The sequence below is a fragment of the Dama dama genome, chromosome 14 (genome assembly GCF_033118175.1).
Source record: "Dama dama isolate Ldn47 chromosome 14, ASM3311817v1, whole genome shotgun sequence".
Taxonomy (NCBI): Eukaryota; Metazoa; Chordata; class Mammalia; order Artiodactyla; family Cervidae; genus Dama; species Dama dama.
Genome location: NC_083694.1, coordinates 33,947,412 through 33,970,004, shown reverse-complemented (window position 1 = coordinate 33,970,004; position 22,593 = coordinate 33,947,412).

Here is a 22,593-nt window from a genome sequence, read left to right as displayed (position 1 = left end):
ATGTGGGACCATCCAAACCAGGTGCATCCTTCATGTCAGATACCTGCATCCCATAGATCCAAGCCAAGTCATCTGGTTTCATGTGGAAACAAATGGACAGTAAAACTTAATGATCCATACAGGCAGGTTGGGTGTCTAGAAGACTGAGGTTCACTCCCTTCAAATAAGCAACTTGATAAAATCCTACTGCAGCATCAACTCCCAGTAATTGTGAAGCTCTGAGGAATTCCAAGGTAGCTCAGGAGATGCATCAGAGAGAATATTTACTAGGAGTTCTGAATATCTTCATCCAGCTGTTCCCAGACTTTCCAACAGCCATCATTCACGTGTGGAAACCAAGTAGATTGAGACCACATCACTGGAGGGATCACTTAACCAGCACAGATGGAGAAGGCAATCTAAGGATGATGAAAACAGTCAAATGAGAGTTGGAGGAGGTCCAGGAATAAGAACAGTATCATTCTGGTGGATAGGGCAGGGAGCTTCTAAGGAATCCACCCAGACAGATCCTGACCAATGGCTATGGAGTCCGCCTTGTAAAAAGTCTGATGGGACTTGTGGCTTCCTCTGTGGTATAATTTCAGAAATTCTAGGAGGAAAATATGTTTTCAAAACACTTTCTTGCTCCTGATTGTTGCTGCCTGTAATTCTTCACTGATAAGCAGAGGAAAGAGTATAATTGGAGGTTAAAAGCCCCACAAACCTAGGAACAGCAACGTCTCAGTGTAAATTCACTTTGTGCATGTGTGCACAGTTGCTCCGTCATGTCTGACTCTTTGTGACGCCATGGACTGTAGCCCGCCAGACTCCTCTGTCCATGGGATTTTCCAGGCAAGAATACTGGAGTGGGTTGTCATTTCCTTTGCCAGGGGATCTTCTTAACCCAGAGATTGAACCTATTCAGGGTGCAAGTAACAGACTTTTTCAGAGGTGGTTGTCATGAGACTAGGGGAATGAGGTAATATTTGTTTTTTATTGCTGGCAAACAAATTAGATCAAACTTAGTGGGTTAAGACCACACATATTTACTGTTTCCCAGTTTTGTAGGTCAAAAGTCTGGGCACTTAGCTGGGCTCTGCTCTGAGTTTCATGAGGCCAAGATCAAGAAGTTAGGAGAGCTGCAATCCTTACTAGAGGCTCTGGGGGAGGACCTACTTCCAGAAGCTGTCAGATTGTTGGCAGAATCCAGTTTTTTTCAGTTGTAGGGTGAGGGTCCTGCTTCCTTGTTGACTATGGACCAATGATTGTTCTCAACTTCTAGAGGCTGCCTGAATTCCCTGGCTCCCTCTTCAACTTCAAAGTCACCAGTGCTGGTTGAGCCCTGATGCTCCTTATCTGTTAACCTCTTCTCTGTCCCCTCTCCTATGTCTCTTTCCACTGCATCTCTATGATTCCAACTGCAGAAATTTCTCTGCTTTTAAGACCCAAGTGATTAGCTTGGGCCTATCAAAACTTCAGGATCATCTCCCTGTCTTAAAAATCTATAACCTTATCTGCAAAGTCTCTTTTGCTTTGCCCTATTATTTAATATATTTATAGAAGGCAGGGTTAGAGTATGGACATCTTTGGGAAGAGGACTATTGTTTGTTCTACCACAGAGGTGAAGGGGGACAGGTCAGGATTTTTACACACAATATTGAATATTTCTTTTATTCCTTACAATTACAATGAAGTTCCAGGAGGTCAGAGATTTTAAGAAACTTAATCCAAGTAATATATCTAAAACTTGGCAGTGTTAAAATCTGAATACAGCTATGTCAGCTCAAATAGACTATTGAATCTAGAAGGGGCCTTAGAAATGATCTAGACCAGAAATATTTATGCTGGGTCTATAGATTTAAACTCCATGGGTCCATCAGGGAGGTAAAGAGCCAAGAAAATTTGAAAACAAGAAGGGACATATGTAAAAGCACAGCTTCTTTTTTTCTTTTTTGAATGAAAGAGAGGGCTCATGGTTCATAAAGAACTTAGAGGACTCCTACACAAAAATAGTATTAAGAAGAACCAATCCTCATTCTTCATTAATTGAGTTTATTTAAACATCACCAACAACCCATTTTGTTGTGGCTAACAGATCTAACATTTATTGACAGCAATGCAACTCTGTAGGGAAGGGGTTGTTTAAATGTTGGTGTGAAGCTGAGTAGATACTAGCACCTCACCTATAGCTCCTCTATCGATGTTATTCATGAATAGTCATAAGCCCTGGCGCACTGGTGACTCTTTGATCAAGGAGGGAGGCATAAACAAAGGGAAGGCTGTAAGGCTATGAAATTAAAGGATAGAATTTCTCTTTCAAAGTTGGTAATTTTAACCTTGATCTCAACCAAGCCTTTTTAATCTAATTTTCTTTGCTGTTCCTTTAGTTTTCTACACCAGCCTCTGCACTTCATTCATTGTTTACCTTTTTTCCACTCTGGATTTTGACGCCCTCAAGATCATGCCTACACTGTGTCAGGCACTGTGCTTAAATCCGTGAAACCAAAGAGACATGTTTTTGGCCTCCAAAGAGCTTACAAACTATGTTTAAAGAAGTATTTTTCTTTTAAACTGAATATTAAACTACCAATATACAAATATTATTATATTATTATTGTTGATAATAAAGAGATTAATTTAAAATGCCAACTAGAAATATCAGCCATAATGTTGATCCAACATAATGTTTTAGCTAATTCAACCAAAGTGCCAAAAGAATTAATTATTAAAATAACTTATTGACCAATGAAAAAAAATAAAGGGCCATTTTCTACAATTGTTCAATTATGGAAGCAGATAGAAAATACTAAAATGTTATGCTCCTTATAAATGAATTTCAAGGTAATATTGCATACTAAGAGAGTAACAAAGTAGATTTTGATTTTTCATTTAATTGAGGCAAAATAAAATGGAAAATAAACAATAGAAGAAAATACCCTCTGGGATATATATGAAAGTAAGAAAAGTGATAGCAAATGAAAAAATCCATTCAAATAAAATTATCAAACCCTAGCTTTGTGGTGGAGACAAAAGAACTGTTTGAATTTAGACAAGTAACTTAAAAATGCTAAACTTCAGTTTTCTCATCTATAGAATCATGACAATAACATCTGTTTTTCTGTATTTTTAAAGAGTAAAATTTAAAAATTAAATTATATTGTGTGGATTTATAAGTAATCACTATTTAAATAAGAATGTGTATGCCATAGTAAAATACCTTGAAAATGATAGTTTTTTTTTTAAGTATTACTATTATTTGATTGTATTGTCTCCTTGTTTAAAATATTAAGAACAACTATGAAGGATCCAAGATATATTATTACTTTGAGAAACAAACAAACAAACAAACCAAAATACTCAAAGCACCTGAAGTAAACTCTAGTACTGGAGGAACCAGACCATTTCTCAGTTTTATTGTGATTTCCTAATGAAGTCTTTGGCCTTGGGAATTTGGGCTAATCGTTTAACTCATACTTCTGTCTACCTCAATGATAAGGGTCATAGTGTAAACGTAGAAAATAAGTAATTAACTTAAAGGGGTTACAGGGGAGCATGGCCATGGTTTGTCCTCATTAGATGTGCCTATGCTTTTGTATGAGGTTAAAGAATGATATGAGAACATGGAGGCTGATGCAACTCAAGGGACAGACCTGCAACACCACCTGCAGAGAACCTCCTCTGGCTGTTATCACAGAGCGGGACAAAGGTAAGAGCCCTCCTTCACATTCCCTTATGGGAAGCAGTGACTGTGGTCTTCATCACCATCGCCTCAAGGGATAACTTCTCTATGGAACCACTTTGTGAAAGAACGCTCTTACACTGTTGGTGGGAATGCAAACTAGTACAGCCGCTATGGAAAACAGTGTGGAGATTTCTTAAAAAACTGGAAATAGAACTGCCATATGACCCAGCAATCCCACTTCTGGGCATACACACTGAGGAAACCAGATCTGAAAGAGACACGTGCACCCCAATGTTCATCGCAGCACTGTTTATAATAGCCAGGACATGGAAGCAACCTAGATGCCCATCAGCAGATGAATGGATAAGGAAGCTGTGGTACATATACACCATGGAATATTACTCAGCCGTTAAAAAGAATTCATTTGAATCAGTTCTAATGAGATGGATGAAACTCAAGCCCATTATACAGAGTGAAGTAAGCCAGAAAGATAAAGAACATTACAGCATACTAACACATATATATGGAATTTAGAAAGATGGTAATGATAACCCTATATGCAAAACAGAAAAAGAGACACAGATGTACAGAACAGACTTTTGAACTCTGTGGGAGAAGGTGAGGGTGGGATGTTTCAAAAGAACAGCATGTATACTATCTATGGTGAAACAGATCACCAGCCCAGGTTGGATGCATGAGACAAGTGCTCGGGCCTGGTACACTGGGAAGACCCAGAGGAATCGGGTGGAGAGGGAGGTGGGAGGGGGGATCGGGATGGGGAATACGTGTAAATCCATGGCTGATTCATATCAATGTATGACAAAACCCACTGAAATGTTGTGAAGTAATTAGCCTCCAACTAATAAAAAAAAAAAAAAAAGAAAGCTTGTTTTGTTCCTAACATCCCTGCCGGAGTACTACCATAGGGCTTAGCATAGGGTGTGTGTTAGTCACTCAGTCGTGTCTGACTCTCTGCGACCCCATGGACTCCTGCCAGGCTCCTCTGTCCATGGAATTCTCCAGGTAAGAATACTGGAGTGGTAGCCATTTCTTTCTCTAGAGAAATCTTACCAACCCAGGGATCCAACTGGGGTCTCCCACTTTGCAGGAAGATTCTTTACTGTTTGAGCCAGATCTCAGTAAATATGTGTTGAATCTGTGAATATATGACTCAGATTTTATGCAATTATTTGGTTCAGATATATTGAAATAATACCAAAGCATCTAGCTAAACTGCAAAATGCTTTTTTTGTCAATATGGTGACATGGCAGAGCAATTTTGTTGGCTGTCTGGAATGAAATATCTACCATCACAGACCTTTTTCAATATATCTTATTCCTCAATACAATCCTTTTCTATATCCACAGTTTTCCCAAGTAAAGAGGCTTTAGACGGAAAGAAGTTAAGCAAAGAGAGATGAAAGAGGGACAGGCTGGCTCAACTGGGTAAGTCATCACTGCCACCATATATGTGATTTCTATGCCAAGTATATAAAGGAAGGGTTTGGTCATTTTTTTTTTTTCCTGTCATATTTTAACCCTAGGAAAGTCAGATAGGTCTAGGTTCTGCAGCTTGCTATTTTGTGCACTAGGACAAGTGACTCTGGGCTTCACTTTCTTCGCATATAGGATAAGATTACTCAAAGGTGGTGGGGAAGTGGAAGAGACCAAGGAAAGTTGAATTTCAAAGCAAAGTTTCAGCCTGGTCCTGCTGTAGAACTCTGGAGTGCTAGTGGTCTTACTGCCAACTAGTCATTGCCAGGAAGAGTTAGGGGAGAATGTAAATTACCAAGCTCCAGCAGCTTATGTTAGTCTTCTGGAAAAGAGTTTTAAGTGCCCAATTTAGATGCTTGCACATATTAGAAGCTGGGGGAGGAAAACCTCAGACCAGTAAGAGGGGTCTAAGGAGATCTGATCAAAGTCTTACAGTGTTGCCTTCAGCCTGCTTTGAATGTTAGATGATACAGGCCTGTAAAGCCCTTAGGATAGAATCTGGTACAGAGTAAGTATGCACCCGGATGTTTGCTACTATAATTAATACTTTTATCATCTTCTCTACAGTATTAGAGTGAAGTGTTCCCTACAGCTTGCTTCCAAGCAGAGGTTACAAACCCTAAAAATCTGGGGGTTATGTAAATTAGAGAAACTGCCAGAAAGAAGGCCAGGAAGAGGTAGGGCAGGGTCACCTGGGGCACACCTGCTCCATGCCATCAAAAATAAAGCGTCTGCAATCGAGTGTTTGCAAAACACTATGAAAAAGTCAAAGTCAAAACAAACCAAAACAAGAATTACATCTGGCTGGTGGATTGCCAGTTTGCCAGGCTTGCTCTAAACTTTTCTCACAGCCTCCATCCCACAAGGCACTTTAGTCCCGGCAGGAAAAGATGGTGTATTTGGGGGCATGCTTGCTGAGGAGTGCTCCCTGCCAGGCTGCCTGGGAAGCTAGGAGACCCTGTGATGAGTTTGACTTGGGTGGTCTGTCCTCTCCACCCTGGCCACCCACAGCCACTTCTGGTTGTGATGATACAATACAACGGAGAGTGGGATTTGTTTTTTTGTACATTCAAGGAGTATTTATTGAGCACTACCACATTCTATGCTGGCTGTGAAGGGTCCTAATGAGAAACAGGCTCTGTGTGTGTTTATGTGTCTGGAAGAGAGAATTTCTTTCCAATTAAAATGTGGTTGGGAAGATCCCCTTGCTTCCCCTTCACTTCCCTCATAGGAAATACAAAGTTAGCAGTGGAAACAATTGCTTATCCATGTTTCTGTCCTCATCTTGGGTCATTTGACTCACCTCTTTCTTAACACCTCTTAATATACTCTCCATCCTCACATTGACTGGTCCTGCCAGACTGGACCATTCAATATTATACTTCCTGTGCTTATAGCTCTATGCCCATTGGTTCAAGGTGGGAGTTTGTGTGCAAGAGAAAAATAAGTCATAATCCTGGGGAAACAGGGTATGCTCTCAAAGAACCATCCAGAGAGCTGCGACAATGTATAATAGCATGCTAACTTGTAAAATTGAGATATAAGAGTTGGCAGTGAAGAGATGAAAGATGTGAGATGAAAAAGGCTATGGGTGTAACCTGATACTACTATCACCCAATTTGTACATTATATTCCTTTATTAGATCCATTTTATACTTTATACTATGCCTTTATTAGATCTATATTTTTATTAATACATGTTTTGTGATTAAAATTTAATGTGTTCACCATAGAAAATTTGAAAGCAAAGAAAACCAAAGAAGGAATTAAAAGTTACTCATAATTCTATTATCCAGATGCCGCCACAGTTAACATTTTGGTACTTTTCCTTCTAGGTACGTGCAATTTTACTTTACTGGGATGATCTATTCTGAAACTTGATTGTTTCCCATTTAATAATTTATCCTTGAACTTTTCCCCATGTAATTACGTTACTGTCATACAAAATGCTTCTTAATGGCTTATTTTGTCACATTGACATACTGTAATTTATTTAAGCAGACTCTCTTGCCTCCCCCAAATCTGTCTCCTTATTTCATATTCCAACTAAAGCCAGTTTTAAAGGTACACATAGGGCCCCAGAAACCAGCAATAGATGATTGGCTCAATTCCTTCCCAAGAACTTCAAAGAACTGCAAGAGAAATCAACTGTGATGCTCTATTTCACACTCACTGGAGTGACAGCTCAGCTTGAGACTGCTACAGAGGTGGTCAAAGGCTGAGGCGGGGCATTTGGGAGACAAGACTTGGAATTACAAGGTTTCCAATGAACAGATAGCAGAATCAAACCCTTCTCTTACAGCCTTCTTTCAGAAAGCAAAAGATACCAGATGAACTCTCAGGAGTGTTTTGAAAGGCAAGGCAAATGGCACATTTGAGAACTGAATTTGGCTCCATTTGTTCAAGGGAAGGTGGGTGGCTTCAGCTGCCTAGGAAACAGGCTTTGAATATGTGCTTCCTGGAATTCTTTATGCTTCTCTCCTGAAAGGGTTCCTAGTGTTCCCGATAGAGGATTCTTATTATTTGGCATTTGCAGGCAGCCTAGTTTTGGCTACATTCTGTTCAATTCTTTATGTTGGTGAGTTCTTATAAAGCCCCATATCCCTTCAGAACTAGCCCAGAATTCTCCCTTCTCCCTGCCTCTTTCTCCTTCTCCGTCTCTGCCTCCCTCCCACCTGCCAACCTTGTACACACTTTTATTTTATTTCCAATCTGAAAGCTGAAACTCTGGCACAGCTAGGTGAAGCCACACACAGAGCATCTGCTTCAGTGTTTCAGGCTGCTTCTAGGAGAGTAAATAGCATATGCAAGGCGTGGGTGCTGTATTGGAAGTGAAACAAGCACCGCCGTGAATGGTTGAATGTTGACCATGAGACAAAGCACATGGTCAGAACCTCCAAAATCTTGCACTCAAAGAAGCAAAAATAAGCCTTGACCTGTCCTTTCATACCATCTAGATCTAAGGTGTAGAAAGCAAAGAGAATGAGACAAAGATCTATAAATAACAGTTGCATTCTTCACTCTTTCACTTGTATGTTTAGTAAATCTTAATTAAGCAAGTACTGGTTTCAGTATTGTGTCCTTGTGAGAATCTGAGTCATGGTGGGTACGATAGACTTCAGGTAAATGAGACCATGTATTGAAGGACCCAGTAAAGCACTGGCCACATAGTAGGCATTCAATACGCATTAATAATAGCTAACATATCCTGGACTTTCTACTTGCCAGGCACTACTCTAAGTATTTATATATAAATATACAAAGTTATATATAATAACATATTTAGTCATTAAAACAGTCTTTTGGAATAAGTTACCCAAATGCTCCAGATAAAGTTAAATAAACATGTCCAGTATCATTTACTTCATTTCTTTGTCGTATCCCTATGTATTGTACATCACAGGAATCCTGCCCTTTTCATTAAAGATTAGCTGAGCGCTTGATCACATTGGAGAAGGAGAACATCTGTAGAAAGGTTGGGACCATGAGTCTTGTTGAGAAAGATGAGAAAGAGGAGAATCCTAAGAGAATATCTCATCCTAGTAGTCTCACCATAATCCTGTTGGTTCAGCATGCTGGTAGAGGAAGGTGAGCCATAGTACGTAGCAAGAGGGGAGAGATAACACATACGTGTGCACACATACACATGCATATGCACACAGAGTTTCTGCAGTCAAGAATCTTGAACTCTTCTGTGGATACAAATCACAGATACTAGAAAAAAATTCCAGGGTAATGCAAAAACAGCAATTAGATTTACCATGCTAAGTTCTATGAGAATATGAAAGTAAGGGTTCCTTTCCTCAATACCTCTGTGATCTTGCTGGCTATATCTTTACATCATTTGTAAATTTTTGGAACTCAGACCAGTTGGTGTCCGCCCACATGAGCTATTTGCTGCAGTGTCCGAGTGCTCTGCTCAATGATAGGCAAGGTTCAGGCATATCCATATTTGCCACATAGTCTTGTCAAGGAAACACAACCAGTGGTTTAATAACAAGCTAATAGGCAGCATATTGCACTGGAACCATATGTTATAATTGATGCTTTTATTGCATATTTTATGTTGGACTTGTTTGACTTTTATATTCATGATAAGAAGTTATTTACTATTGTTAGATATTACTCCTCTTTAGAGCTTTTGGATTCATGAAATTGAAGCATAGCCTAAGATTGCAAGGGATGCTGTTAAAAACAAAATTATACTGAGGCTGATGTAAAAGTACAGATGTCATTCATAACCCCTGAATTCAAACTTTTGTGTTCATCATTAGAACGCCATTGTTCTATTTATCTGGCAATTCACATTCAGCTTTATGAATATTGGGAGGGTTCAAAATAAAGGAATATCCTTTTGAAATCTCCAGTGCAACAAATGAACACTTTCTGGTCTATCCCTTGTACACATCTTTCATATATAGTGAATTTCATTTGAAATAGTTTCATACCATAAAGCAACTGAAAACCCCTGACACAGAGTATCAACTCTGTGGGAAAAGTCGGGGGAGAAGACTTGAAAGGCAGACTGAAATGTTATAAATCATATAATAATATTGTAAGCTATGATTGTAGAGCTAGAAATAGATAGGAAATAGATGCAGAATACAATGACACTTAACTATCGATGCAAAATGTGGTCCTTTCAGAGAGGAGGAATATTTAGAGAGAATTCTGTGGAGTCAAGTGGCTGATACACAACTGAACCAATTGGGTAATAAATCAATCTCTATGGAATATTACATTTTTCCATATCAATCAGGCAATAAAGTTAAAATATTATAGGTATCATCGACTTGATGGACATGAGTTTGAGCAAGCTCCAGGAGTTGGTGAAGGACAGGGAGGTCTGATGTGCTGCAGTCCGTGGAGTTGCAAAGAGTCGGACACGACTGAACGACTAAACTGAACTGATTGTTGATTTTAAAGAATTAAATGAAAACATCATTAGAAATTTGAGAGTGTAGTTGTGGAAAGAAACAACTCCATTTGAGGCACATGGATGGGCTTGCCAATGGGCAACTTATGTTATGTGTAGGTCTCAGCTTTCAAAGAAGTATGGCTATGGATATGGCCAGTTGTAAAATTCACACCCCAGCCTAAGTCAACCTTTTTTAGTTAAGAATTTTAATTGTCTCCTTGTGAGTTCTAATTCACTTAGATGGTATTCCTGTTTCTTTTGTGAGTTGTGTCTTTTCACTCTGAGAAAAATTACACAGTCTATAGATGAGATGCTATTTTCTATCCATCAAAAGTGGCAAAAGTTCATTAGCTTTACAAATTATATTAGTGAGGCTAGAAAAAGAGACATTTTCATACATTGCTGATGAAAATGTAAAATGTTACAAAACAGGTGTGAATTGTAAATGTTAGCATTTATCCTTTGACCCTAGGATCTACCTTGAGGATATACTTCTAACAATAAAATATATTCTTATTTGTGTTAAAGGTTATTTATTGCAGCATTGTTTATACTGTAAAATTTTGGAACTACCTAAATGTCCAAGAATAGGAGATTGAATAAACAATTGTACGTTCCCAAAATAGAATGCTACATGATTGTAAAAAAAATAATGACATAAGAAAAGTCTCTGTGAAAATATTGAGCAGTGATTACCAGGAGACAGTGTTAAGTGACAAAAAGGTAAAGTACAAAAGAGCACATAAATATAGTATATTGCCCTTTGTGTAAAAAAGATGAAGAAATAAAAAAAAAAAACTTATGCATATAGTTGTTTATTTTTACAAGAAGAAACATGGGAAGAATAAGCCAGAAAACAATAAAGCTGGCTACCTGCAAGGGATGTTGGAAGGGAAATGAGGTGGAAAGGATATGGAAGGGAGTTGCATACAAATTATTCTTAGAGAATAAAAATACCTTTCTGTTTATTTTTGCCTTTTGGAAGCATGTTTATGTACTGCATATTTGAAATATATACAATTATCCCTTAGTATCCACAGCAGATTGGCTCCAGGACCATGCTGCAGACATCAAAATCCATGGATGCTCAAGTGCTTTATATAAAATAGTGTAGTATTTGCATACAACAGGTGTACATCCTTCTGTAGAATTTAAATTAACTCTAGATAATGGACTCAATTGACATGAATCTGAGCAAATGCCAGGAGATAGTGAAGGACAAGGGAAGCCTGGCATGCTGCAGTCCATGAGGTCGCAAAGAGTCAGACACAACTTAGCCACTGAACAACATCAGATTACTTAATGATACCTAATACAATGTAAAAGCTATAGAAATAGTCATAAATACAATGTAAATGCTGTGTTAATAGTTGCCAGCATGCGGCCAATCCAAGTTTTGCTTTTTGGAACTTTGTGTTGTTTTTTTGAGTTTTCAATCTATGGTTGTTTGAATCCATGAATGTGGAAACTGTAGATACAGGGGGCAGGTTGTATATAAAATATACATTAGTTAAATCAGCAGAAATGAGAAGGGAAAAAACCCAAACATTGAGAGCAAACTGAAATATATGAACCTGAGAGTATTTTGAAGAAATTCAGAATCTACTTCAGATGTATTCTAGGATTAAGGAAATGAGTAAATATATATATTTTGTTGGGGTACAGATATCTCATTATGGTGAAGGCACATGTATGGAATGGGAACAGGTAAGAAAAAACCTTTTGGGATGGACCGCATTTAATATTTAATATTGTATGTGTGAACTCATCTTTTCTAAACTATGTTTATGTATGCATAAATATACTGTGTATGCATTTGTGTACATGTTTGTATGTATGTGTATATAGTTATTCATATATTTTATAGCTTTATCCACAGAAAGGATCTAGAAGCAAAATCACCCCTGACAACACTCATAGTAATTAATTCATCTTGATTTCTTAACACTATTTCCCAATAAAAGGAATCAAGTCTCCTCACAGAAATGGAAAATCCCAGGGCTAGGATAGGGTAGGTAGAAAAAGATATTTTGTTATGTTGGAAATTAAGGAAGCTAAAACACACACAAAAGACACAGGATCCTACTTGAATGGGCTCCCATTGACCAAACCTGGGATAATTTAAACATTAAAATAATTAAAGACAATAAAATCATATGATAATCAACAGGTAGGTAAACAAATAAATCAATGGATGAGAAGGGAGGGTTCTTGCCTACAGAAAGGATGAGCTCTGTCTGGAGGAAATGTTGGAGTTGGAAAACCATCATTTTGCAATCTTCCTGGTCAAGATTGGTACAGTCAAGAACCAATAATGATTCCTAAACCTAATGGGACATTCAGGTAGCCCAGGCCTGGAAGTAGGCACTTCCACATGTATTCTATTGCACCAAACTCATTGATGGAGCCACACCTAATTTCAAAGGAGGCTGGAAAATTGAGTCTTGCAGTGTGCCCAAGGAAGATGAAGAGAGCACAGACATTAGTGACCATTTGCAGTCCTCATCAGAGTTGGAGATTTTAGCATCCTGGTATCTCCAGCTATGATAGCTAGCCTCAAAGGAGGGTTCCCCAGTTACCCACACCTCCCGACACTGAATGCTCTTGTGTGACCCCCTCCCACATGGAATCTGGGCTGGGCTCGTCTTAACTAAGAGAAAGAGGCAGAAGTGACTCTGCTCCAGTTCTAGGCCTAACTATTAGGAGGACTTGAAAGTGTCAGTCGCTCAGTTGTGTCCAGCTCTTTGTGACCCCATGGGCTACACAGTCCATGGAATTCTTCAGGCCAGAATACTAGGGTGGGTACCCATACCTTTCTCCAGGGGATCTTCCCAAACCAAGGATCGAACCCAAGTCTCCTGTATTGCAGGAGGATTCTTTACCAGCTGAATCATCTGGTAAGCCCAAGAGGACTTGAAGCCTCTGCTTTTTCTCTTTTGGAACCCTCACTCTTGGAAGTCATTCACCATCATGTAAGAAGCCTGGCTTTCCTGCTGTAGAGCCCATGTGGAGAGCACGTGTGGAGAGGCCACATGGAGAAAAGACTTGGGCCTGAGGTGGAGTGAGACAGAGAGAGAGAGAGGAAGAGCCCCCAACTGTCTCAGCAATCCCAGTGATATCTCCAGATGATTCTAGACAGAGCTCTGGGCCCAGAAGTATGACAGTGTATTTGGCAGATAGATTGTATGACAAAAAAGAGAGGAATTTCAGAAAACTGATCTCAGAATTCCCAGATTCTAAGTTAGAGATAAGATTTTCTGTGACGGGCTTTGTTTTTTGGAGCAGTGGAGAAAAGGCCTGAAAACTCTCAAAATAAACACTTTAGAAAGTGTTACTCTGGGGCAATTGAGGAGGAACGATCCATCTTTATGCATGATGTACAAGCTTGTCACTGTGCAGTCTCAGTCTTGGAACTGGTAGAAAGATTCCAGGAAGCCGGCTTACAGATAAAGCAGGCCAGGAAGACAGTCCCTGGTCCGAATCTTCTGACTGGGTCACTCAGACCCAGAGACTGTGTGAACGGGCGCCTTGGGCACAGATGACCCAATCCTTACAGGCCAATCAGATTAATTAAGAGAAAAGGCCCTGCAGAGACCCAGTTATGAAAGGAGGGTGCTGTCCCCATCTTTGAATTCTGCCAGTTTAGTCCAGAAGAGAGGGATGTGCTCAGGATGAACTTAAAGCCTGCAAAAAAGCCCACTGATGGTTGAGAGGGGTGGGGATGGAGGGTGGGAGTGAGAGATGCGCAGAGAATGAAAAATCAAGGAGGAAGGAGAAGAACTAGGAAAAGAAAGGAGGAGGAAGGAAGTTTTATGTTCAGCTCTGTCAATATCTAAATTCAGTGTCTATGTTTAGACAGCCAATAATTTATTTCCAGATCACTTATTCTGCCCTGCTGTCTGTGTGAAAGCTCACACATACTTCACAGAAGTGGATTAGATTACTGTGGGGGGTGGGGGGTTGGGGAGAGAGGAGATTTTAACCCACGCTCCTAAGCAGTGGAGCATCAGTATTTCTGTGTAGGAAGTACTCCGGATAGTAACGTAGTTGGAGAAGGGTTGGCTAGGAGACTTGCGTCGAAATTGTTCTCAAATGTGAGAACATTTTCTCTCTTTCTCTCCTTTTTTTTTTTTTTTTTTTTAAGCTTATATTGTATTATCTGTCTGTGATGGATTGGAAGGGGGTCTAAAGTGTCCCCAAGTCTCTACCCCACCCCCCACCAGGGCACACTCCTCAGAAGGGATCGTGGCAGTTGCAAAATTGTAAGAGTGCCTCTCTGTATGTTTAGCTGAGCTGGCTGGTGGATAAGCTGACTGCAGACTGGCAGCCATTCTCCCCAGCACTCCCAGATCTTTGTAAGCTCAAGAATTCCCCTTTAAACTAGTCATATAGATGCCACTCAATTTCTGTTTTTTTTCCTACTGGATCCTTCTACTGCAAGAATGTGACTAACCTTGTTACATGTTTAACCATTTAATTTTTAAAAGCCTCCACATCTTTATCTAAGACAACTGGACAGTTTTCATCAACTTTTCTCTACCCTTTGGACATTATGTTCTACAGTAATGGTACTGGAAGTACAGTGGCTGGACCAGCAGCATCAGCATCACCTGGGAGCATGTTAGAAATGCAGAATCACAGGCCTCACCCCAGATATACTGAATCAGAATCTCTGAGTCTAGGGTCCAGGAATCTGTTTGAACAAGTGTTCCAGGTGGTTTCGTTGCCATCCTAGAATTGGAGAAACACTTTTCCATTTGTCATTTTGTATTTTTAAAAATCAATTAGTTGATTAATTTTTGGCTGTTCTGGGTCTTTGTTGCTGTGTGGACTTTTCTCTAGTTGCAGCAAACGAAGGTTGCTCTCTAGCTGTGGGACACAGGTTTCTCATTGCAGTGGCTTCTCTTGTTGCAGAGCATAGGCTCTAGGACTCACAGACTTCAGTGGTTGCGGCTCCTGGGCTCTAGCTTATAGGCTCAATAGTTATGGTGCATGGGTTTCATTGCTCCAAGGCATGTGGGATCTTCCCAGATCAGGAAATGAATCTTTATCTCCTGCATTGGTTAGGCACATTCTTTGCCACTGGACCACCAGGAATCCTTGTCATTTTCTTTTTTTTCCCCCTTTCTCTAATGATACTGTTATTACTGACTGAAACTTTTGAAGATAGGGATGAAACAAATATCTGCTCAGGCAGGTTGACTTGAGAGGTTCCATAAATTTTCACATGCCCAAAAGACGTCGCTAAACCATGATGTTGCCATGGTACTTTTGTAACAGGAGGGAAAGGGGCAGGGCAAAATTTTTGAAAGAATGACATAGCCCAAGGACACAACATAGACACAACACAGTCCTGTCCCCAAAATAGTTGCAATAACCCTCTCACTCACTAACATATGAAATTGCCCAGACTATGAAAACTAACCATGCTACATTTTGTGGCCACATTCGCCCTTTGCGATGGCCCACACTGTCTGTGGAGTGTGCCTCTCTCTGCATCTGAATAAACCCACTTCTTACCTATCGCTTTGTCTCTCACTGAATTCTTTCTGCAATGAGACATCAAGAACCTGAGCTTCATTAAGTCCTGAAACCAGGTACTATGGGTTTTGGCTGGGTTTGAGACCCAGACACGTGGGTTCAAGTCCCAAGAAGGGTTTTGGCTGGGTTTGAGTCCCAGCCATGTGGGTTTAAGTCCCAGACTGGGTTTTGGCTGGGTTCAAGTCCCAGCACATGGGTTCCAGTCCCAATCTGTGGTAAACAGTGTCAGGAGGAAGGGAGCAACTGGAATATTTTTTTCCCTGTCTGCTTCTGTCTAAATGCAGTGATTCTAAATGTGCCTGTCTGAGATCCCAGCTCTCACTGGCTCCTGGGCTCTAGAAACACTGTTTCCTTTCTTCATCTTTCCAGTTCTCAGGTGGTAGTGGCTTCTTGCTGTTGTTACTCTCTGGATTGCTTCATCATAATGTTTGGTTTTTAAGTTCTTCCATCTCCTAGAATCAATTTGTTGTCTTAAAAACCCTCAGCTGCTAGTAAGGTGGTCAAACACTGTCTGATATACCTAGGGGCTTTCCAGGTGGTTCGGGGGTAAAGAATTCTCCTGCCAATGCAGGAGACTTGGGTTCGATCCCTGGGTAGGGAAGATCCCCTGGAGGAGTGCATGGCAATCCACTCCAGTATTCTTGCCTGGAGTATCCCATGGGCAGAGGAGCCTGGCAGGCTACAGTTCTTGGAGTCACAGAGTCAGACACGACTGAGAGACTACACAACAACAATATATCTGGGGGGGGGGGGGGGATTCATAGAGGAAGTGACATTTGTTCTGGATCTTCAAGGTGTGCTGAATGATTTCTACTAATTAATTCCAGCTTGGTATTTCTGGACCCTGAGTCTAGGGAAGACACAAGGGAAGAAGTAGTCTGGGGCTCGGATCATTTGCACAGGATTAGCCAATCTCAGAGCTATGGGTTGCAATTGCTTTCAATGAAGGGTTTCTGCATCTGACACACTATTGACATTGTGGGCCAGATAATTCTTTTTTTAATTTTTAAAATTTTTATTGGATGATAGTTATTTACAATTTTGGGTTAGTTTCTGCTCTACAGCAAAATGAACCAGCTGTATGTACACATATATTCCCTCTGTTTTGGAATTGCTTCCCACTTAGGTCACCACAGAGTGGTTACCGCTGAGTAGAGTTCCCTGTGGTATACAGCGGGTTCTCCTTAGTTATCTAATTTATACATCAGTTCAGTTCAGTTCAGTCGCTCAGTCATGTCCGACTCTTTGATACCCCATGAATCGCAGCATGCCAGGCCTCCCTGTCCATCACCAACTCCCGGAGTTTACTCAAACTCATGCCCATCGAGTCGGTGATGCCATCCAGCCATCTCATCCTCTGTCGTCCCCTTCTCCTCCTGCCCCCAATCCCTCCCAGCATCAGGGTCTATTCCAATAAGTCAACTCTTCGCATGGGGTGGCCAAAGTACTGGAGTTTCAGCTTCAGCATCAGTCCTTCCAATGAACACCCAGGACTGATCTCCTTTAGGATGGTGCATATGTCAGTACCAGCCTCCTAATTCATCCCACCTCTTTCTTCCCCCCAGGTGTCCTTACATTCGTTCTCTACATCTGTGTCTCTATCTCTGCTTTGCAAATAGGTTCATCTATACCATTTTTCTAGATTCCACAAATATGTATTAATGGTCAGTATTTATTTTTCTCTTTCTAACTTACTTACTCTGTGTGACAGTCTCTACATCCATCCACATCTCTGCAAATGGCTTGATTCCGTTCCTTTTTATGGCTGAGTAATATTCCATTGTATATATGTACCACATCTTCTTTATCACTCCTTTGTTGATGAGCATTTAGGTTGCTTTCATGTCCTGGCTATTGTAAATAGTCTGGCAGTGACTATTAGGGTGCCTGCATCTTTTGGAATTATGGCTTATTGGGATGCTGTCTTGTTATTTTAGGATGTTTAGCTACTTGCTTGGCCTCTACCCACTAGATGCCATAGAACGCCCATCCTTGTCAAGTTATGATGACCAAAAATGTCTCCGATATTGTGAAATGCCTCTGGGTGGGGTGGAGGTGAGGGACTGTGGGTGAAATCACTCCAGTTTACAAACACTATTCTGTGCTGATGGCTCAGCATCCAGGCACTGTACTGGAGAACCTTTGAATTCTAAATGTCAGAAAGTCACTACCTTCCAGAAAGGGCAGCTGCCACCCTGCCCCTCTCCGTCATCTCTACTTCCCTCAGCTGGTGCATGCCTTCAATTCTAATAAACATTGTCCACTAGAGAACAATGATCCCTTAGTCTCTAAGGGAGTGTCAGGGTCAAACCATTGAATCCTTGCCAGAAGTAGTGACACGGGAAATGGGGAGTCATCACCATTACAATATTTTAATTCTTCTCTGAATTTTGAGATGAAAGTTGCAAAGCTCTGAAGGATATCTAATTTTATCCTTACGATAACCTTTCTTTCATAAGACAAATTTTCTGCTTCTCCCATCCTCAAATGCACATCAATCCTAGCCTTCTGAAAAATAAAGGAACAAGGAAAAACACTAATCCTGTCTGAGAAAAAAACAACACACTTACTACTATCATCATTCCATCAAGAACTGCCTACCACAAGTCAGACATCTTATAGCATGTCAACATAACTAATTAATCTTTACAACAAAGCTGTTATGTCAAGATAGGTTTTTTGTATATTACAGCTGAAGAACCAACTTGCATAAAGAAATACAGCTAATGCTGGTGAAGGCATTAAAAGCTCTACTACCAGTTAAAGATAATAGCAATATTTTATATTTGCATTGTGCATTGTAATTTTTTAAGTATTATTTTTACATATATTATCTAAATTGTACTTATATCTTAAGTACTATGTGAGTTCAGAAAAAGCCATAAAATGCTTGGTGTGGTTGGAAGAAGTTTCACAAAGACTAAGGAAGTGAGTTGATCTCTGATGGTGACTTGGATCCGAGAACTGTTGCTGGTGTTACTAGTGGAGGTGGTGGTAGAGAGTTTATTTTAGACAGAAAATGTGAGCAAAGACCCAGAGTTACAAATAAGGAAGTGTACAATTTATTATTTTTTTTCAGACTAATCCATCAGGAGCAGATGATTTGTGATGGTAGAGAGAGAGATGGGGTGGTATATCTGGTGGGAGTAGATTATGCAGGACCTAGAAACCCAGGCAGGAAAGTGAGGACGTTATGAAACAATCACAGAGAGATGTTGGATGTTTGTAAGCAGAGGTGAACGTTTTGCCTCCCACTCAGTGTCACTGCCTCTCTGATGCTCTGCTTTTGGTTTCAGTCTTTTGGTGTCCTAGGGTGCCCCTTGATCATGGCTCTACAAGACCGTGAGCTCTCTGGGGACAGAGATCTGACTTACCCACCCTTGTGTCCCTGAGGCCTGGCACATAGGAGCCCTCAGCAAATGGACTGAGTAACAAGTATGTGGACAGAGACCACATACTGCTGAGTGCCCTTGGAAGAAGGATTCCAAAGAGAGGAAGGCCATTGGACTTACGAAATCCCAGATTTGGAAAGCAGGAAGATAGACCAATGGACTCTCAAAGAGGTCCATCTGGGGAGAGCACAGTTGGAAAGGAGATGAACTGATAAAACTACAGGTTGTGGGGGACAAGAAAATGTGGCTGAGAATCATCAGGGTAATCAAAATGAGAAGCATGACCATCTTCACCCATCCTGAAACATGATCCATTTCAGATTGCTAGACATGACCACTGCTACAATGAATATCCTGGGCTCTTCTGTATGAAATAAAATAGTCATAATCTCGATCTAAAAAACAGAAGAAATGTCCTTCCAAATGCTTCCTGCTTCCTGCATCCTCCACCCCCACCCATTCACACTGGTCTGTTGGACGTGCTCCCACCAAATGAGTCAGGCAGATTAGAACATTAGTCTATTTGAGCAGATGTCACTTTAAAAAAACAACATTGCACCATTACACAAAGCTTACCAATAATGCCTGTCATGTAGCCATGGTGCTGATATAAAGAAAGGAGTAATTTTGGTGAATTCAAAGGAGATAAGATTACTGTAATTATGGGGCACTGCTTCTAAATAATCTCAGTTAAAAAAGAAAGGCTGTTTTGTATCATGTTGAGATACGGGAAGGAGGAGAGAAAGCCTGGCAAAGAGGTAGGCTGTCAGAGAGGAGGAGGTGGGAGACAGCAGTGTTTACTGGTGGTGTTCTTGTGGCTGACTTAGCCTGCCTTGAGCTGAACACCTCCCTGAGAGAAAACAAAGTCTTCTGAAGGTCGCTGGGGGAAGAATCTCAAAGGTTTGCTCAGAATAAACTGCAACTCTCTCTCCTCACGGGTTGCCTAAATCCAACCCTTCTTTTCCAGAGCCCTGCTCAAATCCTTTCTCTCTGTGAAATCATCCCATTTCACTTCAAGTGTGCAGAACTCTACTCCTTGAACGGCAGTACCAGTCACAGGAAAATTAATCAGGGTGAGTTTTATTCCCCTTCCCAGGAGGAGGAAATGGCAACCCACTCCAGCATTCTTGCCTGGAGAATTCCATGGACAGAGAAGCCTGGCAGGCTACAGTCCATGGGGTCACAAAAAGTCAGACACCACTGAGTGACTACCACACTTCCACTTTATGACTTCAGCAGTGATGGACCTATATCTTCTGTTATTATTATTTAATCTTATGTTCACATAGATTCCCTAACCCCATTGGCATCTTTTTGAAGAAGGCATGGTGGCATATCCCACTCTAGGGTCTCCCAGAATGCCATAAATAAATTAGGTCTTCAATGCATCCTGGTTGGTCAATTAAGTATTAATGCAAGTGGCATCAGGTAAGGTGGTCTACCTCTATGATGGGGGAGTGATGAAGTAGACAAAGGAAACTAACATCCATCAAGCATCTATGATCCAAACCCTTTTTCTAGGATTAGATTATCTCAGTTTAACCATTTGAAAATTCCTGTAAAGTAGATAACCTTCAATTAATGGTAAGGAAATGGAGACTTGGGGGAATTAAAGTGGGTTTCCCACTCTAAGTGGTACATCACTCTAAATGGCAGAAACAGGGCTTTAATCTTAGACTTGTCTGACTCCAAAATTTGTGTACCTTTCAGATGAATCTTTAATCCTTTAATCCTCATCATCCTCCCCCCTCCCCCCCACCCCGACTCTCACCCTGGCTACTTCATAGACTCTCTTTTCCTTTGACCAAGATCAGAAATTCTGGCAGTTTTCAGCTGGTAGCTGAAAACTTGGATGCCTGTCAAAGTTTCAATATCTAGGAGTACTGAAAACACTCCTAGGGTGAGGGTGAGGTATGGTAGGTAGATTGATGGTCTCCCACTCCCACCTCTAAATGAAAGTGAAAGTGAAGATCACTCAATCGTGTCCAACTCTTTGCGACCCCATGGACTATATAGTCCATGGAATTTTCCAGGTCAGAATACTGGAGTGGGTAGACTTTCCCTTCTTCAGGGGATCTTCCCAACCCAAGGATTGAACCCAGGTCTCCCGCATTGCAGGTGGATTCTTTACCAGATGAGCCACAAGAGAAACCCCCACCTCTAAATGCTCACATCCTAATCCCTGTAACTGCTTGGCTTTCCTGGTGGCTCAGAAGGTAAAGAATCCACCTGCAATGCGGGAGACCTGGGTTGATCCCTGGGTTGGGAAGATCCCCTGGAGAAGGGTATGGCTACCCACACCAGTATTCTGACTTGGAGAATTCCATGGATAGAGGAGTCTGGCAGGCTATAGTCCATGGGGTAGTGGGACAGGACTGAGTGACTTTCACTTCACTTTACTTTAATCCCTGTAACCTGTGAATATGTTAGGTCACATGGCTTAATGCAATCAAGGTTACAGGTTGTCTCAAAGTTGCTAAATAGCTGACCTTAAAATAATTATATTATACTGGATTACCTGGGTGTGCCCAATGTTATCATAAGGGTTGTTAAATGATGGAAGAGGAAGACAGAAGAAATAGTGAGTGATTCAATGTGAGAAGGTCTTGATGTGATGTTACTGGCTTTGAAGATGGAGGAAGGAGTCACAAGTCAAGGAATGTGAGCAACCTTTAGAAACTGGGAAAGGCCAGGACATGGATTAGCCCCCAGAGCCTCCAGAGAGGAACAGAGCTCTTCTGACACCTTGGTTTTTCTTTTAATTTTTTATTTTGTGTTGGGGTGCAACCGATTAATGTTGTGATAGTTTCAGGTGAACATCAAAGGGACTCAGCCATACATACAGCCATTCTCTTCCAAACCCCCTGCCATCCAGGCTGCCACATAACATTGAGCAGAGTTCCAAGTGCTGTGCAGTAGGTTCTGCTGACAACTTGATTTTAGCCCAGTGAGACCTGTATCAGGTCCTGACACCCAGAACTGTCAGATAATACATGTGTTTAAGCCACTAAGTTTGCCACAATTTGTTACAGCAGCAACCAGAAGCTGATACCTGAAGCAACAATAAACTGTTGTTTGTTCCTGTTACAAACTTATGGGGGTTTTAAGAACAGATCTGAGGGCTTGAAGAAGAGAACAAGAGTCTGATGAACTTAGACAAAGAGGTGGAGAGAAAGGAATACAAAAGCCAAGATAAAAATAAAAGGGTGAAGCAGAGGTCAGGCTGAGTGAGGGTGGGAACTCCTAGAAGGCAGGAATCACATGCATTCACTATGGCATCCTCAGTGCCATACACAGGGCCTGGGATATAGCAGGTGCTCCCTTCAAGAACTGTTGATTCAGTGGAATGAATGAATAAGTAGAGGAAATGATGAATGAAGGAAGAAGAGAATGACCGGAGGAAAGAAGAGAGGGAGAAGAGAAAGCAAGTAAATGTGTATGGAGATGAGTGGTACTGTAAGAGGGAAATAAGGTTGGGAAACAGCTGAACTGAAGGTTCTGGAATACATTTATGCTAAAGGAAGGAGAGATAAGAAAGCCTTCCTCAGTGATCAAGGCAAAGAAATAGAGGAAAATAATAGAATGGG